Source organism: Leptonychotes weddellii, chromosome 15 (assembly GCF_054177405.1).
Source record: "Leptonychotes weddellii isolate Sample4059 chromosome 15, ASM5417740v2, whole genome shotgun sequence".
NCBI lineage: Eukaryota > Metazoa > Chordata > Mammalia > Carnivora > Phocidae > Leptonychotes > Leptonychotes weddellii.
The window spans coordinates 17,154,121-17,164,090 of NC_138383.1; the positions used below are offsets into that span (position 1 = coordinate 17,154,121).

Consider the following 9,970-nt stretch of genomic DNA (forward strand, 5'->3'; position numbering starts at 1 on the left):
TTGGCCAACAATTTGGTGTTGCGGTGTTAAGTTATTTCTATGTCTGAAGAAAACAGCTCAGCTCTGACTAAAGAAATAAATGATATCATTTTTCATTCAGGCAACCAGATTCCTCGGTACAAAAGGCTCCCTGGGGAGGAGCGCCGGGACAGTGTGTCTCCTCCGAGGCTATTTACATCTGTCAGCTTCTCTAATCTCTGGCCTTCCTTCCTCTGCCTGTTTCCTTCCCTTTACACAGAGGCCCATGTTGAGCCCCGGACTTGCAAGGAGGGCAGTGAGCCAGCATCCTCACGTATGTGCTGGGGGCGCGTGGGGGTGAGGTTTTGGCCAGTGGCATTTGGGTTTTTTCTTTTTTCTTAGAAACCAGTCTCAATTTAAGATAATGACTCTCCTTATTTGCCAGTGATCGCTATTTGTGGGGACTTATTTTTCCCTGGTCAGCTTGGCTAAGAGAAGTTGAATTTAAAAGGGAACTTTTCTAAAACTGTTGCTGGACAGTTTGCAGGGCACCGAGGGGCGTGTTCTGGGTCACCTGTTTCAGGAGAGCCTGAGTGCCCCCTCTTCTCAGCAGACTCCCGAGCCTGTTATGACGGAGGGAAATCAGGAAGAATGTCCTTGAAACCTGGGGTGACAAGGGCCCCGAGGCACCATTTGGTCCAGACTTTACTAAAATATTCCAAGCCCTGCACAGTCAGCCCCCACCTCCTCTCCAGCCCATCTCCGTCTGTCGGTGTCCCCAGCCCCCACCCAGCCTTGGCCCCCCTCCACCCACACTGCCTCTCTTTCCATTCCTCGAAAGCATCACCCCTGGTAGGGTGACGCTATTCCCACCGCCTGGAACCCTCTTCCTGAATTCTCTGCCTTCCAATCTCAGCTCAGCTGTCACCTCCTCAGAGGCCTGACCTCTCCCCCTCTGAAACAGGACCTCGCTGTTCGCTTTCCCAACCCTTATCATGATTTGTCGTTTTGTATTAGTGTCCCCTGCTACCACTGTTAACCCACCACGGCAGGTGTCACTGAAATACTGCATCCCGAACACTTTCGAGCCTCTGTCGGCCCACATGGCCCTCCTCCTGGAGCAGGGGTGAGAGACCCCAGACCTGGAAAAATGTTTTGAACTTTTCTATTTCTCATTCTTAGTCTCTTCATGCACGAGATGCTTCCCTTCCCTCAATCACCTTATTTTCCCTTTTTTTCTGATAGTCACGTCTTCACTAGAGACTTCATTTTATCGACGATACTGTTCACACTGCAGCTTCTGCCCTCTGGGCGGACCACTTGGGCACCTGCAACCCTTCAGGGACTCCAGCCAGACGCTTGGGGTCCCCCATGACTCCTCCCGCCCCCCTCATCCCCTGCATCCAACCCACCGATCACCATGTACGTACATGGTTTCTTCCTCCTTCCAGCTGTCTAATGTCCCTCTGATCCCCTCATTTCTCTCCAGTGCCACCCCCTGGTTCAGCCACCTTTCCCTTGTCCTGGCTTCTGAGGTTCTCTGGCTTCTGGGCTCACCTCCTCCAAGCCAGTTTCTCAGAGGAGCAGAATCTGGTTCTGCCCCTCCTCTGCTTAACACTCTGGCCCCAGAGTGGTGAGCCCTCACCTCAGCCAGGCCCTGGGCCAGACCTGATCAGACCTCCCAGCTTTCCAGCTCCTTGTCTTCCCACTGCCTGGCAACCTCCCAGGTGCCTCAGTGGGCCCCATTCAGTTCCCCGCAGCCCCAGCTCCCCCCTACCTCATTTGAGTTTAGAGGCCCCTGAGGGGAAAAGGAGCCCTAGACAACCTGTTGTCTGATCTTGTCTTCGAGCAGGCCTGACGGCTTTCCAGAAGTACAAACCAGAGCAAAGCCCCCCCAGGACTTCTGGAGAGGACCTGCAGCTGAGGAAGCCCCTCCACTGAAAGCCACCTCCTCTTCCTCCTGGAGGGTGGCCCGAAAGAGGGCACAGCTCTCCTAACACGTGAGGGTGAGGGGGCCCTCGCCTTCTTCAGCCCTGGATATTAAGAGATCTGCCCCAGGTGAGCTGCGTGTGTGTCGGCGGGGAGGGAGATGCTTACAGAGATGCTCCTAAAAAGGGATTCATGATAAGGACTGAAAAGGGTCCAGCCAGGGCAGCAACGTATATGGGAATAAAGGAATTATTATAGGCATGAGACTTTACCCAAATGTGGGGCGAGCTGAAATCAGTGATGTTTCTGAAAGGAGATTGGGGCAATCAGGGAAAGTCTTGCCACGGGCCACAAGTTGGAGCTTGCAGAGAAATTTGAGAAGCCAAGCACGTCCAGCTGCCCAAGGGGGTGGGAGGGCAGTCGATGGAGAGGCTGTGGAAGCCGTTGCTCAGCAAGGCCTGTGGGTGGGACGGGGCCCAGAGGAGGGGAAGGACGAGCTGGCACGGGGTGGTGGGGGGACACCCCGCCTCTGTCTCTGGCAGTGCCCGCCGGAGACAACCCTCAGAGTCGTGGTGCTGCCTCTCTTCTCTTTTCCAAACCTCCCGGAAGTTCCTCTTCTGAGCAACTCTGCCCCGGATCCCTATGGAGAAGGGGGTTCTGGGAAGCTTAACGGAACCAGTGCGCAGAGCTGCCCCCACCCAGCCCCCCAGCCTCCTCTGCTCGCCCCGCTCCCCGTGCCCTGGCCCTGAGCGATTTACACTTTCCCAGCGTGTCCCCCGCGCTGTGCCCTGGATCCAGAACACCCTTGCTCCCTTCTTTAGCTGGTCACCTCTACTTCCCCTTCGGGAAGAGACCCGACTTTAGTAAAGTCTGGACCAAATGGTGCAGAGGTCCCGAGACCTCTTCCCCCAGAGGTCTTTCCTCTCTCTGAGTCCCACTCTCTCTTGTGCTCCCAGAGGACTTGGTACAAACCCGTAATGCAGCTCCCATTGCTTGCTGCATCTTCCACAGCCCCAGATCTCAGAGTCTCTTGGGGACCAGGAGTGCCTGCTGGCTCAGGGTGTGGGGCCTCGGCCAGGGAGCCAGGCTCCCTCAGCCCAGAAGCCACTCAACCTCTGTCCTCCAGAATGACCTGGGGAGCTTGCTAAAAATTCAGGTTCCTAGTCCTCACCTCCCTGAGATTCTGATCCGGTGGCTCTGGAGATGAGCCCGGGAATCTGCATTTTTTGCCAAACGCCTTGAGTGATCCTGATACGGGCAGTCCACCATAGCAGGTTGACTCTGACTGGGCTGAATCTGCTTTTTATGGTTTGAGTTGGATTCTTTAATAGAAGAAACTTCTGTTTCTTCTAACAGAAAAATCAATGGCTTTTACATAGTTTATTAATAACAATTACTATAAAAAATATTTGTAAGTTCCTATAGGTCATCTTTTGCTTGCACTGAAAGCCCTCAAGGGGCTTTTAAATCCTATGGGATTTAAATGTTCCCACATTCCCTAAAGGGTTGAAGGCGGGCCGCCAGGGAGAAGGCAGTGGGCGCATAAGTGTAGAGGTGAGGTGTGGAGCCCTGCCAGGAGCCTGGCCTGGACACAGAGGCCCAGCAACGCCTTGGCCCCAAGAAAGTCTCCTTGCCTTCCCGGGAATGCTGCAAAGAGCTGAGGGGATGGCGGGGGGCTCAGGCCCATGCGTGGGGTGCCGCCGCGGTCCATGTTCTGAGGACCTCCCCTGCAGGTCTCCCGAGGAGTTAGAGCAGGATGGAGATTCCTTCCAGCACATCAGTGAGGAAGACGCTTTCCTGGAGGCACCTTGGGCCTGATTGGCTGGAGAAGTGGGTATGTGTGGGGTGGGGGTGACCCGCCTCAAGGTTGCTTTAGATCGACCGCGAAGGAGCTGGAACCGGGACAGGAACCAGAGCACGCTGGCTTCCACACAGCCGCGCCTTGCCAGCTTCAAAGTCTGCCCCTAATCCCTGCCTGGTCCCCCAAGGAAGGTGGCTCAGGGCCCCAGGAGAGGGAGAGAGAGACCCTCAGCCGTGTTGTGCGAATTTGGCGTGCCCTGGGCTTCTCCCAACGGGTCTGAGGGCTGCTGGACGAGATAGGGACTCAGTTATCCCTGATTTGTGCCATTATTTTATTTTAAAATACTGAACAAAGAAACCCAGCCACAATTCCACCTCTCTCAGTCAACACAAGCACGGCTTGCATTTAGGTGTAACTCCTTCTGGTCTTGCTTCCTGTGCGTGCATGCATGCGTGTGTGTGCGTGTGCGTGCGTGTGTGTGCGTGTGCGTGCGTGTGCGGACGCATGTGTTACAGGTCCACAAAGTGATGTCTTCGGCATAGTAACAAAAGCATTTTTCATGTTGCTGCAGAGGCTTCATAACCATTATTCCTAACAGCTGCCTGGGCCATTGAGCTGACGGGCCATGGTTTCCTTAAGGGTTGGCTTTGGTCTTCTGCCCCCCACCCTTAGCGCACTGTGTCCTATCCTGGGGCCAGGCCCCCACTCCAGGCACCCAGCCCTATTCGAGCCCCAAGTCCTGGTGCTCTCAATCCTGTCCCTTCCTCCCTGACCTCTTCCTGAGTCCTCACAGCCGCAGACTTTGTGCTTTGTGTCCCGGTTTGTACATTGCACTCACCCCTCAGATCTGACAACTTAGAGGATGCCTTCTCGAAGATTGGAAAAACCTGATTTACCTACCATTTTTGAGACTCTTGGTGTATCATGAAATGAAGGGACGCCAAAAGAGGGTTATAAAGATCTGCCAGCTATTTTAATATTTACATTGAACGGCTGGATACTCTTATTAGACAATAATGTGGTAAAATACGATTATGAAACTCACAAGAAAAGTACAAATTCATAAGGCAGCGCAGGTGGTTCTGACTCTCCGGGGGTACTAACACGATCAAAGCCAAGCGACAAATGTCCTCTTTGGATCTTGTCAGACTCGCAGTCTAGGACTAAGCATGCGAATGCATTTGAAAAGAATGGTAGAAGGCTAAATGTGAGACCCATTGAAATATTAGACCTGGACCCATGGCCCTCCAGACAACCGGCCCGCCCACCGCCCGCCGTAACCAATTAAAAAGAACAAGTGATCCAGAATGCTTCTCTAATACGGCTCTTGGGCCTTGTCCTACCGTCCTCAGATCTGATGCCTTGCTGCTTAGAGTAGCTCCCTGCTTCAACCCCAGCCCCTGGGATCCTGCCCTGGTCGTGCACTTGGCTGTGCAAGAGGACATTTGTAACATCAGATGGTTTGTAATATTTTCATCATTGTAAATATAGTGGATGGGACTCTCTGGCCCTGTCAGCCTCTTTCCCTTCTCTATCCTCATCCCTCCTGGAGAGGGAGTCTTGGAACATCACAAATCATTAGAGTGGCACATTGAGGATCTACCCTAACCAGAAAGAAGCTGATTACAGTACGTATTCCCCACTCAGGCTGGGGGGATGCAAGGCAGGTGGTTGTGCCAACGCGGACATTGAACATCTTTGCCCAAATTGATTTGTCTGTATTTAGGATTATCTCTTTTCCCAGGAGGGGAATATTTCTGTGGCTCCTGATGTCTATTGCCTGATTGCTCTCCAGAAGATAGGTACCGCTTTGTAATCCCGTGACCCACACAGGCTGAAAGAGGGTGCTCTTTCTGACATTTATTAATATGCAATAACTAAATATTTAATAGCAAACAGAACAGAAAATCCCTCAGGCTGTGGAGCAGCAGTGCTCTTGTTGGAGAGAGAACCTCCAGATGTTTAACCCCTGGGGCCACTTCGAATACATTTACACAGGATTTAAGGATCATTAGTAGATGTTGCCAAACTGAATCCATAAGTGAGTATCACACAGGCCGTCTGCAGGTCTTACAGCCGGGGCAGATGGGGTGTGGTTCTCAGAAATCCCGCAAGGCCTTGACATTGCAGTGTGATGCAGGAATCACTGCTCTTCCCCATTGATGACTCCCTCCAGATCCAAATGCCTGGGGGACAAGCCCGATTGCTCTGGCTGGGTGGTGGAAAAATTTTTAATTGTAGTAAGACACGCACCACATAAAATTCATCAGCTTCACCGTTTTTACACATACAGTTCAATGGTATTAAGTACGTTCAGGTTGCTGTACCACCATACTCACTGTCCTTCTCCAGAACTCTTTTCATCTTGCAAAACTGAAACTCTAGATCTATTAAACAATAACGTCCCATATCCCCATCCCCCTGGCCCCATCCTTCTACTTCTGTCTCTATGAATTCAACTACCCTAGGGACCTCACATGAGTAGAATCATACAGTATTTGCCCTTTTGTGGCTGGTTTATTTCACTTAATGTACTGTCTTCAAGGTGAATGCATATTGTAGCATGTGTGAGAATTTCCTTCCTTTTTAAGGCTGAATAATATTCCGTTGTATACCGCATTTTGTTTACCCATTCACTGGTCATTCATTTTGTTTGTCTATTTATTTTGTTTACCCATTCTGAAGATTGTCTTTTTAACTTTGTTCATGTGTCCTATGATTCACATCAGCTTTTAATCGTGATGTAGTCCAATTGACCTATTTTTCTCTTGTCATGTGTGTTTTGGGCGTCATATCCAAAAAACTCATTGCCAAATCCAGTCATGAAGCTTTTCCTCTGTGTTTTCTTCTAAGAGTTTTATAGTGTTAGTTCTTACTAAACTGTAGTTTAAGTCTTTGACCCATTTTGCGTCAATCTTTGTGTATGGTTTAATGTAAGAGTCAAACTCCATTCTTTTGCACGTGAGTATCCGATTTTCCCAACACCATTTGTTGAAAAGATTGTTCTTTCGTCATTGAATGGTCCCGCTCCCTCATCAAAAATCGTGTGACCATGTAAATGAGAGTTTATTTCTGGGCTCTCTATTCTATGCCATTGCTCTGTATGTCTGACTTAGGCCAGTACCACATTGTTGGATTACGGTAGCTTTGTAGTAAGTTTGGAAATCAGCAAATGGGAAACCTCCAACTCTGTTCTTCTTTCTCGAAATTACTTTGGCTATTCAAAATCATTTGGGAGGGGCGCCTGGGTGGCTCAGTCGGTTAAGCGTCTGCCTTCGGCTCAGGTCATGATCCCAGAGTCCTGAGATTGAGCCCCACATCGGGCTCTCTGCTCAGCAGTGAGTCTGCTTCTCCCTCTGCCTGCCACTCCCCTTGCTCTCTCTCTCTCTCTCTGTCAAATAAATAAATAAAATCTTTAAATAAATAAATAAACAAAATCATTTGGGAGATCCATATAAATTTTAAGATGGATTGTTCTCTTTTGGCAAAAAAAAAAAAGCATTGGAATTTTGATAAGGATTGCACTGAATCTGTAGATTTGCTTTGGGTAATATTACATCTTAATGATAGCAAGTCTTGTGATCTCTGAATACAAGATGTCTTTTTATTGGTGTCTTCTTTAGTTTCTTTCAGCCGTGTTTTGTAGTTTTCAGTGTACAAGTCTTTCACCTCCTTGGTTAAGTTTATTCCTAAGTATTTTATTCTTTTTGAGAAGGGTGCCAAGACCATTTCATGGGAAAAGAATAGTCTTTGTAACAATTGATGCTGGGACAACTAAATAGCCACGTGCAAAAGAATGAATTCGGAGCCCTACCTCATACCATATACAAAAATTAACTAGAAAATGGATCAAAGACGTAAATGTAAGAGTTAAAAGTATTGGGGCACCTGGGTGATGCAGTCGGTTAAGCATCTGCCTTCGGCTCAGGTCATGATCTCAGGGTCCTGGGATCGAGCCCCATGTCAGGCTCTCTGTTCGGCAGGGAGCCTGCTTCTCCCTCTCCCTCTGCCTGCTGCTCCCCCTGCTTATGCCCGCTCTTGCTCTCCATCAAATAAGTAAATAAAGTCTTAAAAATAAATAAATAAGGGGTGCCTGGGTGGCTCAGTCGGTTAAGCGACTGCCTTCGGCTCAGGTCATGATCCTGGAGTCCCGGGATCGAGTTCCGCATCGGGCTCCCTGCTCGGCGGGGGGTCTGCTTCTCCCTCTGACCCTCTTCCCTCTCGTGCTCTCTGTCTCTCATTCTCTCTCTCAAATAAATAAATAAAATAAATAAATAAATAATAAATAAACAAATAAATAAATTTCAATAAGTAAAAGAAAAAAAAGAATGTCTATAAAATTTTTAGCCACGTGTATCAAAAGTCTTAAAAATGATTGTGGGTCAGCCAGGTTCATAGCCAGTTTAAGCAGGTAAAAATTAAGGATTTGAAGGAGCTGGCCAACTCCCCCGCCCCCAGGGGGCCAGAGACCAAGTCCCCTGGGGGTAAGACTCCTGGCAAAAGCCCACTGCAGGCATCAGATCACACTGCAGGCTGGGCCCAGGACCCAGAAGCCAAGAACCTTGAAAGGTGGTAGTCCTCACTTGTTCCTTCCTGCTCCCCCCTGAGCAGACTCTGCCAGGTGCCTCCCCCTTCTCTGGCTCTCCTCTGAACCACTCTTGCTGGTGCATCTCAGCAGTGGAGTGCCGATCACAGCCTTGACCTTTAGCTTCAAGGAACTCTGAGAAAGTGAGTTTGGGTTTCTACCAGGCGGAGATGGAGCTCACAAGGTGGGAAATTGATCAAATATAGGAAGGTTATTCAAAAGGTGCCAAGCAGCCCCAAAGCATGAAAAACATTCTATAACATCATAGCTTTTGCCTCTGTAATTTCACTTCTAGGAACTGCTCCAATGACATCATCAGGGATAGGGAGCTGAGTAGATTCAAGGACGTTCCCTCGAGTGCTCCCTATAATAGGGAAGACAAGAGGAGAGGAGGTAAGCAAATTGTGGTTCATATGCATGATGGAATGTTATGCAATTAGAAATCATATTATAGGAGAATTTTTTTAAATGACATGCGGAAATGCTTGCAATGTAATGCAGAGTGCAAACGGCAAGAGGTAAAGTAGCGCTCATCGACCTTTACTACACACAGAATTCCCTCGTTAAAATGCAGATTCTGATTCTGTAGGATTGGGGCAGGGTCTGAGATTCTGCATTTTCAACAAGCCCCCAAGTGATGCCTCTGGGCTTGCTGGGACCAAGAGCAAAGTCTAGAGAAATAATCCCAGGTAGGTTCAAGCACGTGTGTGTGTGCATAGAAAAAAGACAGAGAAAACACGCCAAAATGTTAACATCAGTTATCTCTAGATCATGAAATTATGGGTGCTTTTTTTTTCTTCTTTATATGCCCATATTTTTCGAGTTTTCTCTGATGACCATTATTTAATACAAAGATTAAATAAAAAATGCAAAGAGCCTGCTGCTTCTGGGAGTGCAATTAAACCTCTTGATGAGCATCTCTCTCAAAATTTTTTCTCATCAAATTCGATGAGAAAGTATAGTTCGTGGAAAGAAACAGCTATAAGCCATCAAGGCCTAACACCGTCAGTAAGTCAAGGACACCCCCATGGGGCTCTTGGGATCAGTGACAGACCTGGATGGACTATTTGGACTGGCTGAGTTATCAAGAAATGAATGATGCTAGAAACAATGAAATACCGCATGGAAATGAATTTATAGCACCTTTTGTGTTTGTGGTTGGAATGACCGCGGATGTGGTGAAGTCAGAATGTGTATCGGCAGCCACAAAATAGATTTAGGTTTTTGTTTTGCAAAACCCATCCAAACTTCGTGGCTCCACTCACTCGGCCCAGAGATTAAGTCATCTCCTCGGGTAGGGTTTCAGTGAAGGCTGAATCAGGTCCAGTGAGGGGGAACATGCAGCGCTATGCCCAGCTTGCTGAGGATATTCAAGAAATGTCGAAATACAGTTTCCCAGCGCTTAGCTGTCGCTGGAAAGAAGCAGGCTGGAGAGCACAGGAAGCTTAAGAAAAGGGGATCCAGGTGTCCCATATACCCAAGGGGAAGCTGTAGCTTGATTTCTACTGCTACACCCCTTGTGTTTTTAATTTATTTTTGTGTGTGTGTGCTCAAGGGAGCGAGAGAGAGAGAGAGAGAGCATGAGCGGGGGAGAAGCAGGCTCTTGGCTGAGCAAGGAGTCCGATGTGGGGCTCCATCTCAGAACCCTGGGATCATGACCTGAGCCAAAGGCAGATGCTTAACCAACTGAGCCACCC

At 48.9% G+C, this 9,970-nt stretch overlaps 1 long non-coding RNA gene across 1 annotated transcript; it reads left to right on the forward strand.

The window, feature by feature from the left end:
• The first annotated feature begins 228 nt into the window (after positions 1-228).
• Positions 229-8,724, forward strand: LOC145717223 (uncharacterized). Its single transcript, XR_014140296.1, has 3 exons — positions 229-292; positions 1,811-2,016; positions 8,569-8,724. It is a non-coding gene; the product is annotated as an uncharacterized LOC145717223 (long non-coding RNA).
• Positions 8,725-9,970: the final 1,246 nt, after the last annotated feature.